Source organism: Centruroides sculpturatus, unplaced genomic scaffold, assembly GCF_000671375.1.
Source record: "Centruroides sculpturatus isolate CEXI.00-Female unplaced genomic scaffold, Cexi_2.0 scaffold1188, whole genome shotgun sequence".
NCBI classification, from domain to species: Eukaryota; Metazoa; Arthropoda; class Arachnida; order Scorpiones; family Buthidae; genus Centruroides; species Centruroides sculpturatus.
Genome location: NW_019385492.1, coordinates 20101 through 40334, shown reverse-complemented (window position 1 = coordinate 40334; position 20234 = coordinate 20101). Strand labels below are relative to the sequence as shown.

The window sequence follows — 20234 nt, the reverse complement described above, 5'->3', positions numbered from 1 at the left end:
CTTTGTCTAATTTTTCGATATTTGTAAATTAAATCTCAACTTATATATTTAATATAATTTACGTTAAACGAGATTGAAAATCGATAATTCTTCTATACAAACATCCTTATTTCGTTTTCCTGAAAATTTGTAAACAGAGTTTTTGCTTAACTTAGTTCTGAACAGAAACGTACTCGGCAAAATAATTAATCCAGTAACGAACACCTTATTCTTTGCCAAGGGAGTTTATTAAAAACTAACGTTTTCGATCTACTCCATAGATCATCCTCAGGTTGAAACATTCGAATTTGGAATAAGAAAAATAGAACGCCAAATTCAAATTCAAAGAGATAAAACCGACAACGTAGCAACTAATTAAAATAAAAATTAAAGCGTAAAAATATATAAATGTAAAAATAAATAACACAACTACTAAATAATATTATAAGCCACTATTTGTTAAGCAATAAAAATCATTAAGGTTCCCATATCGCGATTGCGGATATGGAGCAATTCAAGAGCTACTTGTAAGTTTTTTAACGGCGTACTTCCATGCTGAAGGTAGGCCCTCCGCATCTCTGGCGTTTATGCATTTTTCATCTAACCTGCTCCTATATATTTCCATTTTTTCGGCATTTTCCGCTAAAGTTGGGGAGTGCACTTCTCTAATGATTTCCGCATCCTCCCACCCAACTACGGATCCTTCGGCCTGAGCCATCTGGGCCAGAACTGTTGTGTTAGATCTTTTTCTAATATCATATTTATGCTCTTTGACCCTTATTCCTAGGTTTCTCGTTGTAACTCCTATGTACTCCTTTTCTATTGCTAACTGCTGATTCATGTACGGGATCCTATACACTCCTGCTTTATCCTCCTTCTTAATATGCCCTTTATCATTTCTTAGGATCTTGTACAGATTCGGAGCTCGTTTTACGATCAACGTTGATCCTTTATTGTCCGCAATCTCCTTCATGACGGTTCTTACATTTTTGTTGAATGTATANTAATTATTCCGTGAGTTTTCACATGTCAGCAGCAAAAGTGGCACTTTCACATAACTTTCCGACCTATCGTCTTAAGTTCATTGGTTGAAAATAACATGGAATTGAAAAATTCTTCAAATTTAAAACGAATATTTTTAACCTCTCCATAGCTTAAAATATTTTTAAAAAGTTGAATAATTTCAAATGCATTTCTAATGGCGGTAAGTGAAAATTTAATTTTAACTAAAAATTTTAAGATATTTTAAGCTGTGCAGAAGTTAAAAATATTCGTTTTAAATTTGAAGAATTTTTCAATTCCTTGTTATTCTCAACCAATGAACTTAAGACGATAGGTCGGAAAGTTATGTGAAAGTGCCACTTTTGCTGCTGACATGTGAAAACTCACGGAATAATTAGCTACCAGGTGTGAAAGTTGACAGTTATTTATGATTCAATTGATAATATTTTTAGGTCATTAACTTTATTTAAAAGTTGTTACAATTTTTAAAACAATTAAAAAAAAAGTTAGCCGAAGGTAGATTGTGTGCGTGGCAAGCAAGTTCGCTACAGGCTCAGTCATTTCATCGTGCTGCCATAGTGTAAAATCGATCAGTATATGAGCTGCGCTTAAAATTTTAGAGCCTTTTTTCTCGGAATCTTGTTGCTAGTGCGCTTTACAATTCTTCTGGGTGGACACCCTTGAGGTATACTACTAATCTGCAAAGTCTCATCCCGAACTGAATTTCCAAGAACGTAAGGTCCCCTTGTTAGCACTATTTATTTATTTTTTTTTGTTACATACAGGAGTATGCATCTTGTACCGTGTTACAAGTAAACAAAATACTACATAAAACAATGTAAGTCGCGATTACAATAAGTATAAAAGTTTAAGAATTAACACAACAGATAGTGAAAATAAAAAGTACAGAGTAAAAAATATATAATCGCGAATTTACAGAAAGGTAATACAAGGTAGATCAAGTAAAATAGTGAAAATGGACACAAAAGACATAAAAAACCAAAACGCGTATGTACACATGGAGGAATAAGCACATTCGAACAGACAACCGTCAGTTGTGTACAGTTTAGGTAAAATATCTTTGTATTGGAACTTGCCTTGGACAGCCTGGTATAAATCATTTATTAAACATAAATGACTGGGAGGAACCGATATGTGGTTATTTGAAGATGGCTATTCCAGTCTTTTTGCCATGAGAGAAGATCATTCCACAATAATTTCTTTGAGGTGCGTAAGTTGTATTTATGTTATGTAATGGGAATATTAGTGTCGTTTGCTGCTGCTTTCGCCGAGGTGTCAGCCTTTTCATTACCAAGAATACCTTGATTAGCATATGTCCGGTGCCAAATGCGTTTGTCGAATTTAACATACTTTTCGTATGTTGATTGCAATGCGGTTTATATATATATATACTCTTTCCACCCTGTGGGCACTAAGAAGGCCTCTTACAGCAGGCCCATTATGGGTTCGGCCAGGCCCACAGTGGTACGACCAGGTGGTGAGGGACGGGGGCCCGACATATCCGAACAGATCACCCTCTGAAAAATTCTTGGGGATTCCTTGACCCAACTGGATTCGATCCCAGATCTCCCAGAGCGGTAGGCTGCCATCTGGCCGCAATTGTGATGGGGTGGAGATTGTTTTCTCACAGAGCAGCAATCGATGAGGCACTGTCAGTAATTATTGAAATTTTAACATTAGAAAAGTTTTCGTTGATCTGTGAAATAGCCATCTCATCTGCCAACATTTCAGCTTAATACAGTGAGCAACAACTGTCAGCCTGAACTGTCCATTTGTGTATTTCATAATTGTAACGGTAAGCCACAAAGCTACAGTATTTTCAATTTTTGAACCATCTAAAAACTTTGTACGCCAAATCCTTCAACACTTAGCTATTCTTTTTTAGTGTTATTGGCCTTCACACAATTTATGACTGGTGTCGAAAACTTGTAGCCCATGCAATGACAACACTGTCGTATTTTTGTGCATTTCCTAGCTAGATGGCCATAACACAGCATTTGTAGCAGTGTGTAAGAGGGATGTAGTCATCTACAGCTATCGTTGCCCGTTGCACACTAACATACTGCTGTTGAATTAGCGTGTTTCTGATAGTAGGAGTTAGCTGAAGGACAACGTGTAATCTAGATTTGTCTGTTGTGTTGCAGTTTATTTTGGCTAGAACGTTGCAAGTCTTGAAATTCCTGGAGTGTGTGTGTGTGTAGTACTGTAGACCCCTTTATAATTACGGTCCCTATAATTACGATTCCTATAAAACTGCGAAAATATTGCGACGGTATCTCTTAAAAAAGGTAAAAAAACTTCTATAATTACGTAAAACGTCATCGGGCAGCCGAACTATTTTCTGCCGTCAAGTGCCACGCTACAGAGAGTTTGCTATCGTCTGTACAGTATTATATATAAATTAGGTACTGTACATATAATTATATATTAACTTAATTTATTGTAACTTTATTATAATTACAGTAGAACCTCGATTATCCGGACTAATTGGGGATGAAGGTAGTCCGGATAAGGAAAAATCCGGATAATCGAAAAAACAACAATTGACAGTGAAAGACATGTACATACAATATGAATAATCTTTATTTGTCTAGATTTACATATACTGTAGCTTCAATATTATTAAATTATTTTTTATTAAGAAATTCAATTATTAATTTTTGTTTAAAGCTAGCAATTCTTTTTGAAGCTGCTAAATCGCGAATACTTTTAAGACATATAAGTTGTCCTGAGTTACACTCTTCTTGGCTCTCAAACCACTTCATGGCGACATCTAAACACTGAAAAGCTTCAGAATGTGTAGGACCAATATCTCTTACTTCGCAAATCTCTTCTTCGTCTTCTCGATTTTGTTCATCTGAGGCAGATATTTCTTGAATTATTTCCTCTTCATTCAAAATTTGGAATCCAGGATCGTTCATATCGCAATTTAACCACTCGGATACATCTTCTTCGTCACATTCAGCACATATTGAAATTTGTGTTATTACTTCCGCAATGTCTCCTATACCACTTTCTACTGTGTTTTCTACTATGTTACTGACATGTTTTAATGGTCTTTTCAAAATTTTATTCCATGATTTTCTCAAAGTTGATACATCTACAGAATTCCAACTCTCTGCTGCCATGTAGCAACAGTCTTTTAAATTTATTTTCTTATGGAAGCTAATAAATGTTTCTTCGTTATTTTCGTCTACTAGCAATAATCGTCGAAGCATCTGTTTTCTATATAAGCGTTTTACTGTTTCTATCACACCCTGATCCATCGGTTGTATTACTGATGTGACATTTGGTGGAAGAAATTTTACTGTAAACATTTCATCGATCTCTTTTAAACATTCTATAGATGGGTGGGACGGTGCATTGTCTGATGGGTGGGACGGTGCACTGTCTAGTAATAATAATGTTATTCCTCTTTTATCTATGGAGTTTTGATATTTTTTCACTTCTGGAATGAATTGCTTTTCGTACCATCGTTTAAAAATTTCTCCATTTATCCAGGCTTTTTTCTGATGGTCATATTCAACTGGAAGACTTCTGATATTTTTAAAGCATCTGGGGTTCTTTGATTTCCCAATGACAAGCAGTGGAAGTCTGTCTGCCTGTTGCATTGGCACATACCATAATGGTGACACGTTCTTTACTAGTTTTGTATGCTGGTGAGTATTTTCACGCCTTGATGCTAAAGATTTGTTGGGTAGTTGCTTCCAATTTAAACCGGTCTCGTCAGCATTGTAAATAAATTTTTCGTCGAATCCTTCCTTCTCCACGAACTCCTTCAATGTGTCAATGAAAGTGTTTGCTGAAGGTATATCAGCAGACAGCTTTTCCCCGTGAACTTCAAGTTCCCTGATACCATGTCGTCTTTTGAATTTTTCTAGCCAGCCCGAACTTGCTTTGAAGGTGGGATCTCCATTTAATCTTGTATTGAAAAATATTGCTTTCTCACACAATAATGGAGCAGATATTGGCTGTCCACATGATCGTCTTTGTATGAACCACATAAACAAACACTCTTCAACTTCTTCATTTCTTGATTTTTTCATAACTTTACGCTCTGATGTTCCATCTTCTGACATTAAACAATTAGTAAACTTCATAATTTTTTCACCTTTGTTTTTTTATATCTGAGATCGTTGACTTTCCAACACCATATTTATCATATAAAGAACGTCTAGATTCACCGCGTTTCAAAGCATTGATTATATCCAATTTGTCTTTTAATGATAACACAACGCGTTTTCTTTTTGATGACATATCGGTAATATTAAAAATAAATATTGTATTTAAATTGTGATGAAATTTTCAAGAAGAAAACGTTGGTATTAAATTTGGACTACAGTACTACTAATCAGCACTAACACACTGCCTGTTGTTTAAAGGCCCTCTGGTGACGCAAGAAGACGAATTTTATAAAATAAAGAGCAGTTGAAACTGTCTAATTTTATTCATTAAAATGCAAACTATTTATCGTTTTATGACGAGTAAACATTTTCGTCGCGTTCACGGCTTTTAAGTACAGTAATGCATAAACCTTCGAGGCGCAAGGCCCCTCGGACTGCGAGGCTGTAGGCAGTGGGCCACATTACCAATGCCTTACGCTACCTTCGGCCATTGAAATGATGTAATTTAAATATAAATTATTTATAAATATGGATGTCAAATTATATTTTTATTACGACGCAAAATGTATTAAAAAGTTTACGACCACTGTGCTGGGTGAGACGTTGTTGAAACAAAAAAAAGTTATGATTCCATCACGTACATAAACAGTATCGTTATTTGCCAAGTGCAAATCAGCAAATTCGAAAAAATTTTGTTTATTTTGAACAATCCGGATAATTGAAAATCCGGATAATGGAGGTTCTGCTGTATTTGTAAAACAAATTTTTTCAGCAATCCACAGCTTTAGTTTTGTCTCTGAAAGACAATTACAAAGAAATTTGAAAAAAGAAAAATTGTGAAGAATTGAAATCATAGTTTTAAAAATACTGCTCGTTTATTAACGTGTTATAGTAATGGTACTCTGCCAACCAATCAAGTTTTGGAAAAAATAGACCAAATATTTAAACTTGGTACCCTCGAAATTCGGTTAAAACGTATTTTCTGCAGGCCGGTAATCTTGCATTATATAATTTTTCTAATCCAATGCCACCATAATTCTTGTCTGATAGAAAGAAGGAACCATTGAGGAAAGGGGGTTGAAATAATTTGAGCAAAAGTAGTTGTTGACTTCGTCTCAGAAGAGAGGGTGGTCTACAACCACAAAATAATATTGATCTATTATTAAAATTTGAAAAGTGATATGTGTTCCCTTTTGAAGTTGTGATGGCTTTACACGTGATCGAGTTTTAAGGTTAGATTAAAAAATCTTGTAAAATCGTGAAAATAATTGCTTTAATGTTATACCTGCACGAAAACACCATATCTCACTGAGAATTAGATATTAACCGTAAAAACGTTTTCAACTCTTAACTGACATTTTTTATCTATTTTATAATTTTCTTATTTTAAATTGTATATATCTTACTCTAATTTATTCTTTGGATTCAAATGGCTCAATATTCCAAAGAATTTTATATTTTAAATGTGTTCTTAACTGTTTTATACAAATAAGAACAGTTATCAAAATTCCGTGACTTTTAAATACGGGAAGTCAGTCTGTTGAAGAGGTTGAAAACGTTCCTGAACATTTTCATCCATGAAAACTGACAGGAAAGGTATGACATATAGGGGTAAAACCACCACTAAAAATTAAGAACTTACTTTATCCTCGCCTTTTTCCATGTTTATATGTGGTAGGCATTTTCTTCTCTAATACGTTTCTTCTATTTCTCCCTATTAAGAGCTTCCTGTCTCTTAAGTCCCCTCTGGTTCAAGTCTTATTCCACCTTATTTTTCCAATGCATCTTTGGTCCTCCTCTTTTCCTCTTTTCATTTATTAACAGTTGTACGATTGTCTTTCCAACATAATTGTCGCTTCTTCACTCTAAGAACATTGTGATGATGTCACAATAAATAATCACTCGTTAGAATTAGTTTGGTTTATTTGGCAGGGATCATGATACCTACTAGTTATTGATTCGTGTTCAAGAACTACCGTGAATGAATAACTAGTGACGTTATACAATCAGCGGCCTGCTGGCGGCTCCCTCCGGGAGGATTCCGTGGGAAGCATGAACAGTTGCGATCGTAGCTATGACAGTGCCATGCTAGGAACAACTTATTTTTAAAAAGCAAATAATTTAACTTATACTCACGATTAACATACTTTTAATAAAGTTTATTCGTAGAATTGATCAAATTTACTAACAGCACCACCTACATTGAAATTCAAAAGACACTTGTTGTCAAGATTATGGAAGTGCCGCCATGACGGTGCACATAAATACAATCTTACCGGGGTCACTAAAGTAAGTACGGCCCACGAGGTCAGCTCAACCGACTCGCTGCCATACTCTGCCACAAATGAGCTAAAATATAATAATTTATATACAATAGAAATATAATAGATAGTAGATAAATTTACTATGTTCACTATGTAAAAAAATTAAAAAGTATAAGTAAAAATGCCAAAATTGGTCTGATCCGATTTTTGCATCTGACAGTAATATAATTTTTAGGGAAATCAGTGAATTGAAGAATTCGGCCACGTTTTGCGATTTTCGTTATCAGAGCGCATTTTGTAAGTGAAGGTTCTAAGAACAGCGATTACGAGTTTGCTGCAGCAATCATGTTTGCGTATTGGTAAACAAATGGTTGGTTGTCTTTATTTTTTTGTGCATTCAGTGAACTGTATTGAAGTTAAATGAGCGTTCGTCATTTTCTCAGTTATCTGGCCTGCTGTGAGAAAAGTTTGGTGACTCCTGGGATAGAGCAATGCAACATATGAGCAATGTGCCGGGGGATGTATCCCAGGAAAACTTATGGGAAGCTGGACCCTATTCAGGTGAAGAAAACCCAGAAAACTCCTTGTGGCCAGCCAGTTGGCCATTTCTCAATCCACGACTACCAGACGTACGGTGGTATTATGCACTCAACTACCAAAGGAACCTTATTACAATTAAGTAATTACCCTTCAAAAATGTAAAAATCCGAGTCGTTAGATGTAGAAAATTAAATACTTATATACTTTTCACAGGAAAACACTATTTTCCATGCAAGCAAGTGCTATATGTTACCTGTCTCAGTAATGATATAGAGTCTATTTTTCAATGCAGTAGACCCCCTATAACGCGTAGATACGTTCCACGTATCTACGCGTCTAGGGGTCTGAAGGGACTCCACGAAAAAGGGGTCTGACGGGGCTCCAGTCTGGTGTCTTTCCTTTGGTGATCGCCCCGAGGTGCGGGTGCAATCCCTTTTTATACACGTCCCAGAGGGGGGACTATCGGAGAAGTTCTGATGCAATTCCATGTAAGTTCGACATGTCCGGGGGTTGTTTATACTAATTGTCAGAAATCGAAAAATATTTCTGTAGAGTTATTACTTCTTCTATCCAGTATTGTCACACTTTCTACCTCATAAATCTGATAACAGCTGTCAAACCAACTGAATTAATTGCTGTAGGTGACTAAGGTCAGAGTTTGTCTTGCAACCTTAGTAATAATTATTCATTTGGTTGGTCATCTGATCGGTTTTATCATCGGTAAAATCAGACGAGATAGGAAATGTTTAGATGGGTTCGGTTTGGACTTCACTTGTAGGTGATTTTTTGTTACCCTCTATAATATAACAGTTTAGGATTTTGTTAATTGGCTAGTTATTTTGTAAGTCGTAACGAAGGTAAAAATGAATCATCCCCGGTTGCAAGGGGAGAACTTTATTTGTCGTCCGAAATGTCTTTGAAAGTTTAGAAGGTCACATCTCGATGTGACGCAGAAAGTTGAAGGATCAAAAGGTCTAATCTCACCCTTCTAGAAAGGGGAAACTGGAGAAAGAAGGGATTGAGAAAAAATTATTGAAGCTTTAAAATTCACAAAAGAGCTTAAATCTTCACATTATTAAGAGACGACAGGCAACTTTTTTAAAGCACTGATTCTGTGCAAAGTCAAAATAATTTTTTTGTTTATTGATGATAATAATAATTATTGAAAGAGTAATATGGGGTGTCATACGATAAGTATTGCTGCTAGGTTTATAAAATGAAACTTTAAAAATTTTAACGGAAAAAGTGCCAAAAGAAGGTAATAAAAAATTATATTCAGAACACTTTCAAGAAAATTAAAAAATAAGATTAAAACAGAACTACAATAAAAGTTAAAATATATAAATTAATTTATTATTTGCATAATTCTGTTACCAATTTAACAAAATAAATAATAATGTTTAGAAAGGGTGTAACACTGTATATATAAATTGATGTAAATTTATTGTAAAAACTGTAAAACAATAAACTTTTTCTTTTATTGCATAATTAGAAAGTTATTTTATAACTAATTAAAAGTAAATTTTTAAAAAAGGAAAGCTAAAACAACAAATAATCAGTTTTAAAAGTTTAAAAACGAAAAAAAAATTAAAAAGAGAATAACTTTAAAATATTTCAGAATTAGATAACATGGAATGTAAAAACTATAAAATTAGTGCTCAGAGTGACATTTTACGTACTTCCATCAAAGTTATAAAAGCCTAAGTATTCCATAACAATTTTAAATAATGTTTTTTTTAAAAAAAAAAACATTATTGGAGGGTTTTTTAAAAAAAACCTCCAATTAGATTAATGCTTGCGGCAAGATGTCACTTAAAATTAATTTAAAGACTCCTGTGTGATAAGTTTATTTTATCATATGGTATCATTGAAAAAGGATTAGAAAATGTAACTCATTAGTCCGTTTGGGCACTTAACTGAGAATTATTCTCGATTATTTTCATTAAAAGATAATATAATTTCCCGAGAATATTTATTTTATGTTAAACTTTCAATTGCAGGCAATTAAGTTAAGTCCTTCGTCTCTGGAAAGATCGAATGTGGGACAAATGGTAAATCTTCTCGCAAACGATGTCGGAAAATTCCAAAACGTAAGTTGAAAATAATGTTCTAATGAATAATATGTTTAGTGTATATTACGTAAACCCACATACTTTGTCTATGTTTAGAACCCTCACAAAAACCCTCTAACAGCGGGTCTTTTAAAGAATCTCTAGTTTTAAAATTTTTTCGCTGGATGATAATATTGTTAATATAAAAAAGACAGTCATTTTCCAAAAATATTTTGGAGCGATCACCATTTATTTCTTTAAAATGTTCTATAACAAACTTGAGGCGGCCAGACCTTTCCTTTTAGGCTACATGGTCGCCTATTAACAATATTATCATCCAGCGAAAATTTTAAAACTAAAAAATTTCTGTGATAATTCGCCGCCAGAGGGAGAAGGATAATCTACATTTACCAGCGCAACTTTTAAGTAGATATAAAGACCAGAAACTCCCGAATGGAGATGGATGCAAGCCTAAGATGTCGTAAGGTCACCAATTCCAATTTTTCTACATTTTTACAAATTGTATATATTTTTATTGGATTATTTCTGTGTTTTAAGTAACTATATAGGCGACCATGTAGCCTAAAAGGAAAGGTCTGGCCGCCTCAAGTTTGTTATAGAACATTTTAAAGAAATAAATGGTGATCGCTCCAAAATATTTTTGGAAAATGACTGTCTTTTTTATATTAACAATATTATCATCCAGTGAAAAAATTTTAAAACTAAAAAATTTCTGTGATAATTCGCCGCCAGAGGGAGAAGGATAATCTACATTTACCAGCGCAACTTTTAAGTAGATATAAAGACCAGAAACTCCCGAATGGAGATGGATGCAAGCCTAAGATGTCGTAAGGTCACCAATTCCAATTTTTCTACATTTTTACAAATTGTATATATTTTTATTGGATTATTTCTGTGTTTTAAGTAACTATATAGGCGACCATATAGCCTAAAAGGAAAGGTCTGGCCGCCTCAAGTTTGTTATAGAACATTTTAAAGAAATAAATGGTGATCGCTCCAAAATATTTTTGGAAAATGACTGTCTTTTTTATATTAATCTGTAGTCTATTCTTCAATAATATCAAACAAAATTTTTTATATTTATAATTATTTTATGTTACTAAACTTTGACTTTTACATTTGACTTGTACAATAATCTTTATTCTATTTTATCAACAAGAGCCCGTCACTCATTTAAAGTGATTTTATCACAAATTTGCTTGACTTTTTGCTTTAACCATCCTCACTTCATTGAGGACTTTTTCTTACAAGAGGACCTTACGGCCTCGGAAATTCAGTTCGGAATGAGACTTTGCAGGTTAGTAGTATACCTCAAGGGTGTCCACCCAGAAGAATTGTAAAGCGCACTAGCAACAAGATTCCGAGAAAAAAGGCTATAAAATTTTAAGCGCAGCTCATATACTGATCGATTTTACATTATGGCAGAACGGTGAAATGGCTGACCCTGTAGCGAACTTGCTTGCCACGTGGACGATCTAGATTCGATTCTACCTTCGGCTCACTTTTTTTTTAATTGTTTTAAAAATTGTAACAACTTTTAAGTAAAGTTAATGACCTAAAAATATTATCAATTAAATCATAAATAATTGTCAACTTTCACACCTGGTAGCTAATTATTCCGTGAGTTTTCACATGTCAGCAGCAAAAGTGGCACTTTCACATAACTTTCCGACCTATCGTCTTAGAAATCGGCCGCTGTTTGCTGAGCTGTTCCGCGACAAAAACAAGCTTTAGCAATGGCGATGTCGAATGGTGCACACTCGGTAAGTAATCGTACAATTTTTTGTTTATAGCGTAGTTTATACGGATTATTTCCAAAAAATTTATACGTGTTTTGGAAATGTTGAGTCAGATTAGTCTAGAGTCGATTAATTTTATGGAAGTAAACCTTTCAATCAGCCGTAGTCCGTAAACTTCACACGTGTCGGGCTGTGATTGGAAGGACTCGTAAGAAATCAGATTCCTAAAGAATAGAACTTATCTATGATCTTATAGGGGGGTCGACTGTATTTATTGCAATGTTGTGAATGTGTAGTTACTCAATGAAGGTGCTAGTGACAGCGTCGCCCGGGACATTTAACAGGATAACCTTGGATTGTTTGGCCATTGAGTATCTGATTTATAACCTATCTATTAATGTTTTTACTGAGTTTATGGCTGCCACCATTTTGTTGTTGTCACTCTTTGTGTTTAAGTGAATGCAAACTCTGTTATTCCAAATTTCAGTTAAAGTATCAGTACTTTAACTGAAATCCCTAACTGACTAGATTTTATGTTTGTAGTGAGGTTTTGTCTCATATCATCCTGATTGATATTGATGTTTTCTTTTGGAAAAACGAGCATTGCATGTGTGCCACAGCACTGGACTGTATTTTTTGGACTGTTTCTGGATAATTTTGGTATTTGTTGTTTTAGCTCTTCCAGAAACACCAGCTTAAGAGAAGGTCGGTAAACTAGTTAAAATGATGTTTTTGCAGTGTCCAGAATTTTGTTAACTTTGCTGTCTATGAGACATTCGACCTTTTCTTAAACCTTCAGTTGAATTCGACTGAAACTGTCGGCCAAGGATTTAGAAACTGCTTCACTAATTAAGCTGTTCAACATGTCCATATCGTTGTTGGGGCTATGAATTGAATCTCAGATAGCCTTGTCCGCAAATAAAAAAAAGATTATTGGCAGCTTTGCGAATTTTTAATCCTATGTTTTTTCCAAACAGCAGTGCTGCAGTCTTCTGTGCAGTTTCCGAAAATAATGTTTAAAAGCTCCCTAAGCTTTTTACAGACTGACGAGACGTCCATCTGTAAAGAGCATGGGCTCTTGTCGTAAGCATAGGCTATCGGCCACAGTGATTTCAGAACTAGATGGACACGCCATCCAGAAAGACCCTTATACTACTTTTTAAACAACCTTAAAACTAATAACTTATAACTTAAACCAAGGAAAAGAACAGAACTAAAACCAAAATACTTCAAAAAAAGTATAACCGTAAAACCTGAAAATCTCAAAAATGGAATGGCCTAAAAACCAGGGGGAACAATGCACCTACTAGGGGAACGAATTACAAGGTGAAAAATAACTTCAAAAAACAGAAACCAGGAAAAACCCAAAATAATAACTAACACCAAAAAAGCTATGAAAATCGCTAGGCAGTTGAAACTGGCCTAGTAAGGCTAAACTATGAACTTACAACCGATAGGGTTGAAAAACAACTTAGGAAAACCTGAAAAACCGAAAGTACTGCAATGCAGTAAAACCAGAAAAACCCAAAACTTAGTTGACTGAGAGAAACCAAAATTATATGGAAAGCTAAACAGTTGAAGACCTAAAAACTACAAAAAGAGAACTATCTAACTTACAGACTAACTAACTAACAAAAGACTTAAAGACTAACTAACAGAAAATCACCCTATAAACTGAAAATTTACAAAAGAAAATTAGCAATAAACTAGATGATTGAGTGGAAGTTGAAAAGGAGTAAAATTGAATCGATTAAATCAAGAAACTAACTGTTTCTGCCAGGGAACACCAAAACAGAAACAGCTAGCTAAGCCTAACAGATGAAAAACACGTGAAAATGAAAAAACTAGTTTATTAAGAACGAAAAACTGACAGAAAATCTAAGCAGTGACACAAATTCTAACTAAACTGACAAAAAACAGCAGGAAAGACACTCAATAGAGCCCAAAAAACACAAAAGACCTCAGCAAAAAGCTCACCAACACAGGCAAGAAGCTGGGAGGGGAATCGTAGCAAAGAGATAGATCAGGGGCCGTATTCTGGTCACTGTCTCTGGTCTCTTGTCTCTCACAAGCCGGTCGCTGATTAGTTAATCATTTGGATTAGCCAATCTGCGACCGGCTTCTGAGAGACGACAGACCACAGATAGTGACCAGAATACGGCTCCTGGTTCTCTCACAATTGTCTGATTTAGATCTGGGAACGATATTTGCATGTTTCCACGCACAGGAAAAATGTCATACTCAAACAGGAGTTATACATATTGGTAAATGTTTTATACCATATATTTTTATAGGGGATGGTCAAGAATGCCTTTGTGGCATTTAAATGCCACAAAGGCATTTAAATGTTTTAATATGTTAGGCCAGCCACGCATTGATACTTTTAGTATTATGGTAACTTTTACCATCCTGCTGGAAAATAAACAGTTCATAATATTGCAATTTTTTTAATGATGGTAACAGGTTTACTTGAAGGGTTTGTTGGTATTTTGCTCTACTAAATGATCTCTTGATGAAACCAAATTTCTCAGGCCTTGGTCAATATGCAATCTCGCACTATAATGCTTGCTCACACGAATTTTACACTTTGCTGTATACAGTCACAATGGAATGTCTTTTCTCGTTTCCTGATAACTTTTACTTTCTCCACTTTGTTATACATAACAAAGAAAATATGTCCTTCAATCATAAATGACCTCCCCCCAAAGATATATACATTTTTGGAGTCAGTGGACCTGAAACGGCCAGACATACAAAAAGAGAATCGGAAATTTTTTCTGTAGGTATGGATGTTAGTGTGTGGGGGCCCGATTTTGTTTACACTATTTGAAGATTAATAACTCCCGTTGTTCTGTCTAAAAATGTCTGAAATTTTGCAGGGCAGTTTGTGTGTTAGGGGATCGAAGCTATTAAATCTTGTTGGTTAAATCGAGTAGTGGGGAGATAGCAGGGAGTTGTCTGTCGTATCACGAGTAGGGTCGACTCAATGACGATTTTACTGATATTATTAAAACTTATTATAAAACTCATCCCTATTCTCGAAATAAGCTTCTTGCCATAACAATTAACAATTAACAAATCAATTAAAATTACAAAATTTTTAAAATGAAATATAATAGATCAAGGGTGGGCAATCTTTTTTATAACATGGGCCAGAATAAATTTTACGTTTTTTCCGCGGGCCATAGTAGTTAATTGACACCTTGTGACCTGTAAATTTTTAGTCTGCAAATATTAAATAAATAAATAAAAAGAAATTAATTACTATAGTCTACCCCCTATAACACTGTTGATTATTCCGTTTTATATGAATTCCATGTTGTATGAGTCACTTAGATTTTACAAATGCGTGTGCCGGGCTGTGAACGACTCACCTATTTGTAAAATCTAAGTGACTTTAAACATAATAAAAACAGCCCTATGTAGTTGGATAGGACAGACATTACATTTTCTAATTGCATTGCTTTTGCACATAGATTTTCTTGATGGATGATGCGATGAGATATAAATAATTTAGAAAAATTCTGTTTTCCCATTTTTTTGAATAAGAAAATGACTCCCTTATTTTTTCCTGTCATTGCTGCCGCAACACTTCAGAAAATAATATTCAATTTAAACTAGACGAATTACATCGAAAAATATTTATTTATAATTTCTTCTAAACATCTCGCGGGCCGGATAGAAACTCATCGCGGACCGTAGCTGGCCCGCGGGCCGGGGGTTGCCCACCATTGTAATTGATGGTGCAACGTGTAGTATTAAATATTAACCGTAATGTAAAGCAACTCCTTATTGGATTTTTCGTGTATTGTCAACATGAAACATTTTAATATAAAAATCTTTCGTTTTAGTGAAAGTCTTCTAATATAAAATAATTATTATTGCAAACGATTTTTTGTTTCTATAATTGAGGAATAAACCAGGGCTGTGGAGTCGGAGTCTGAGTCGTCAAAAAATCCGCCGACTCCGACTCCTTTTTACTTCGAACTTGTTGTGTATATAAAACGGAAATGTATTGGAATCGTGTCAAATTTGACCCTCCAAGTTTTTTTTTTTGCAAATCTACACGTTTGGAGACCTCCCGAACCGTTGAAAAAAGTCAATAAAGGAGAAAAATTACGCGCGCGAGTGTGTTGGCGTCTAATTTGTTTAATTTCTTTTTTTTCTGTTCTGTTCTTAACTAAAGGTTGAATGATCACAGATGGATATTTGTTTCGAATGTTTTGATGATGTTCCTATTGAATCTGAGATGATAACAGTTCCTTTTTCTACCATTGAAATTTTAGTTTTTATTGCTGGTTATGCTGTTCATAAATTATTACGGAACATTTCACTTGAAAAGTGTAAATCAGTAATATCCTGTTGAGATAAAAAATTAGAATTTGACATTTTACACCTGAACTTATAAGTTATATTAAGGAAATTGATAGAGGAAGTCGCTCGTATCCATCTCATTTAATTATCTTTTTAACTGTCGAATTATATAAGCTTTTTCAATGTTTATTACAAGCTAACTATAAAAATCACTTTCTACAGTACAAAAAAGCAAACATAATTATTTAGTAAACTTTTATTTGAAAGAATTAAACTAATTGATTTAGTATCTGTCAGTGTTCCATGTATCTGTGGAACAATGCCATATTTTCTTTTGAAAAATTTTTTAAACATAATTTCAAATATTTTTTAAAATAATTATTGTCAAGCAAGAATATCAGCATTGAAAGATATACCGGAAAGAAAAAGGAAATTACAAACTTACAATAAATCTGTAAATTAATTACTTTAAATACAGTAATACCCCGAACTTACGCGATAGGTGGGACCAAGCGATAACCGCGTAAGTCAAATTCGCGTAAGTCGGGGTACAATTTCGCAATTTGTGTAAAATCCAAGTCGGGTGTATGTAAGCTAATAAATGTTTTCGTTAATCTTATCTCATGTTTTGATTCGTTCACGGTTACAAGAAATCACCACATAGAGTCTCTCAAGTTTCCGTATATATAACAAACACAGAAATAAATAACACAAAATAAATTGTAGCTATGTGTCGATTCCGCGCGACACAATAGTTGCGTGGCGCTCAAACAAAAGACGAATCGATGAGATTTGAAAATCGCGTAAGTCGGGGTAGCGTAAGACGAGGTATTACTGTACTTTACCTACACATTTCCACTCGCACTTATTCTCATAATACTCGTACATAGTAATAAATATTTTTATTAAAATATTAAGTTAGATTTCTCTGTTTTACTTAATATATGTTTTTGTAAACACATTTACAGAAGTAATATGTAATAATATAGATTTCTAAAATAAATTACTTCTCTTTGTAAGATAAAAATTAATAATTGCAAGAATTTTGATGTATTTATTTGTTTAAAAACTTCACATAATAAAGTAATTTGATGGAAAATTTGCCATGTGTCTTTGGAATAAAACACAATACTAGTGTTTACTACGCCACAAATTCATATAATAAGTTTAAAAGTTAATCATGCAGTGTTGTTCTTTATGACACTTTCTTACTTAAAAATTATTTTAATACATTTATAACATTTAAATATTACATCGATAAATTAATTTTAAAAATAATTCTTTTGATAATAAAAAATTCGATTTAACATAAATGATCAACAACACTTTGATGGTCGGCTAAGGAAATGACCAGTACTATGACGTCATAAAACTTACAAGCAGGCCTAGAATAACGATGGCCTCGATTGGCTGAATCAGCATTAATAACTTTATTGTAACGAATAAAGATAATTCTTATATGAGGAAAAAATCTAGCAACGAATTGCTTAACTATACTGTCTGTTATGTGACTTAGAAATTTTTTTATATTATTATTCATAATAGATAGATTAAATTGTGTATGGCGTTATCTACTATAAGATTTTCATATAAAAAGATTTTTTCATTATTATTGTAAAATATCAAAAGCTTTATTTTCAGAGTAGAGATGAGTTTTATAAAAAGAATGTAAATTCTAATAACGAGTAAAATCTTTATTAAACTGATGTTATTTAAAGATTCGTAAAGAGAAAAAGCCAGAGATATATAAAATTAAATCGTTAAATTGTCTTACACTTATTGCTGGTGGCTTTGTCTAATGAGTTTCAGTCCCTTGGGCACTTCAACTTTCTCATTCATTTTAGGTACTCCTGTCCTGTCCTTGGTATATTCTGAGTCTGCTGACCCTTTGTATTCCACCTAAGCTGCTAAACTTTACCCTATAAACCAATGATTTTCAACCTTTTTTCGTCATGGTACACTTTTAATAATTTAAAAATTTGGTGACACGCACATTTACTTCAATAAGTACTGAAGGACGACCGGTAACGTTATAACAGTGATTTTTAAACATAGTTGGTTATTTAGGTCACATTTTCTATACGCCTTGGTAACTACCGGCAATTACCTCTAACACCAGCTACAATTCCCAAACGCGCCCTAGGAAGGTAGAATAGATTAAACTAATTATCTGACGTTGCTTATGTATACATACTCGCAGTGGCGGTACACTTAAAAAATCTCGCGGCACACTAAAGTGCTACAGCACAGTGGTTGAGAATCACTGCTATAGACTGTTACAAAGCCGAAACTTATGCTGGATCACATTGCTAAAAACTCTATATACATAACGTAATCTTAAACTTGCAATCAAGTATGGAAAAGGTGATTTTTGTAACTGCTACTTTTTCGGCATGCATTTTAAATAAATAGATTTAGCTCCACTTTTACAATGTCTTTATGGTACATTTTATTCATTAAACAATGAAAAACTTTCAGTTCAAAACATTTTCTTCCTGCATTAACACGGACCAAGAAAAAGACACGTGTAGATTTGTCTAGTTACATATGTGATTACCTAAAGTTTTCATACTATCTCAAGATAGGATTTATAACTCAGCGAGTTTTCGTTTTGACATTATTTCTGATATTGTTTATTTTTAAAATAATTATTCTTACCAAGTAGAATAAAAAGTGTCGAACAGCACAGTGTGTACTATGTTCCAGGAAAATAAATGTTATATGCCCATGAATATGGATTGTGTGCAAGAACATATTCCTTTAAGTTTATCAAGGTTTTAAATCGTTTTTTAAAACTCTTTATAATCTTCACACTGATAAAATAGTGGAAATAATTGATACAAAAATGCAACAAAGTGTGTATATACAAAATGTACAGTACCATCTGGCACATTGAGAACACATATAACTTGATAGAATTTTTTGATAATACAAAACACCGGTAATCCGCCATTTTCAATAATCTGCGACACTCTGATACTGTAGCTTCCAGAATACTAATCTAATGTTAAAAGAAATTTAGCTCGTGTATATGTAATATGTTTTTGATATACAATACTTTATGATGTCCAAAATAATTATTCTGAAATTTATATTAATTTTAATTGAATTAATACTTAATTACTATATACATGAATCATTTTCATTTATTACAGAAAGTTGTTTGCCTTCCACTTTTATTTACGTCGCCTTTTTTCATTATTACTTCGATAGCCATGTTGTGGAAATATTATGGATGGACTATTCTAATTGGATTCTTAGTCGTGATTCTTTACCTTCCTTTACAATTTGCTTTGAGTAAACTATATTCCAAGTTGAGGTAATTATTCTTTTAAATTATATAATTGTAAAGTATTTGTAAATAAAGTAAAGAAATCATTCATAATTTAATATACATTAATGGAGATGAAATTCAGATATTTAAGATATATAAAATGTTATGTATTTAATAAAAATATATGAGAAGGCCACTTTGATCACAAAATTAATTTTTCGGGGGAAATCTTGGGCTACTTTGATCATAAAATTAAGATTATAAATAATTTTTAATGGAATCACAAGTAATAAAAATTTGTGGAGTAACACCAATGGAATTATTTTCAGATCACAAAATTAATTTTTCTGGGGAATACCTATCAAAAATTAAGATCACAAATAATTTTAATATTTGTTGAGTAAATTAAAATGCTTCAATTTTTGGAGGCTGGTATCTAAATTTTTTTAAATAATACGAGGGCTATTATTTAAATAAGGTCCGTTTGTGAATGAGAGTGAGAATGACACGTGATTGCAGCAGTGTGCATGAGCATCTGCTTTCAGCATGCTTTGCGCGTGTTTAGATGCCATTTGCAACCGTATCGTCTGTCTGTGTGCCAAACTGTAGAAGTTTATAATGTTTGAGAAAATTGAATCGCCCACCGACTGTAAGATACGATCTGTTATTCGATTTCAACGGGAAAGATCATGGTAACTGTCTTTTGGGACAGCAAAGGGACTTAGTTAGTAGATTTTATGCCAAGAGGCACAACAATAAATTCTGTTGCTTATTGTGTGACCTTAGAAAACTCTGCCATACCATACAAGACAAGCGGCGTGGCCTAATGTCTTCCGGGGGCAGGCACCAGATTTCTTTGAAATCAGAATTTAAAATATTTTTGAGCAGTATGACAAAAATTTGAA

At 33.6% G+C, this 20234-nt stretch overlaps 1 pseudogene; it reads right to left on the bottom strand.

Moving 5' to 3' along the window:
• Nucleotides 1–3584: 3584 nt before the first annotated feature.
• Nucleotides 3585–5259, bottom strand: LOC111639489 (annotated as a pseudogene).
• Between the last annotated feature and the right edge of the window lie 14975 nt (nt 5260–20234).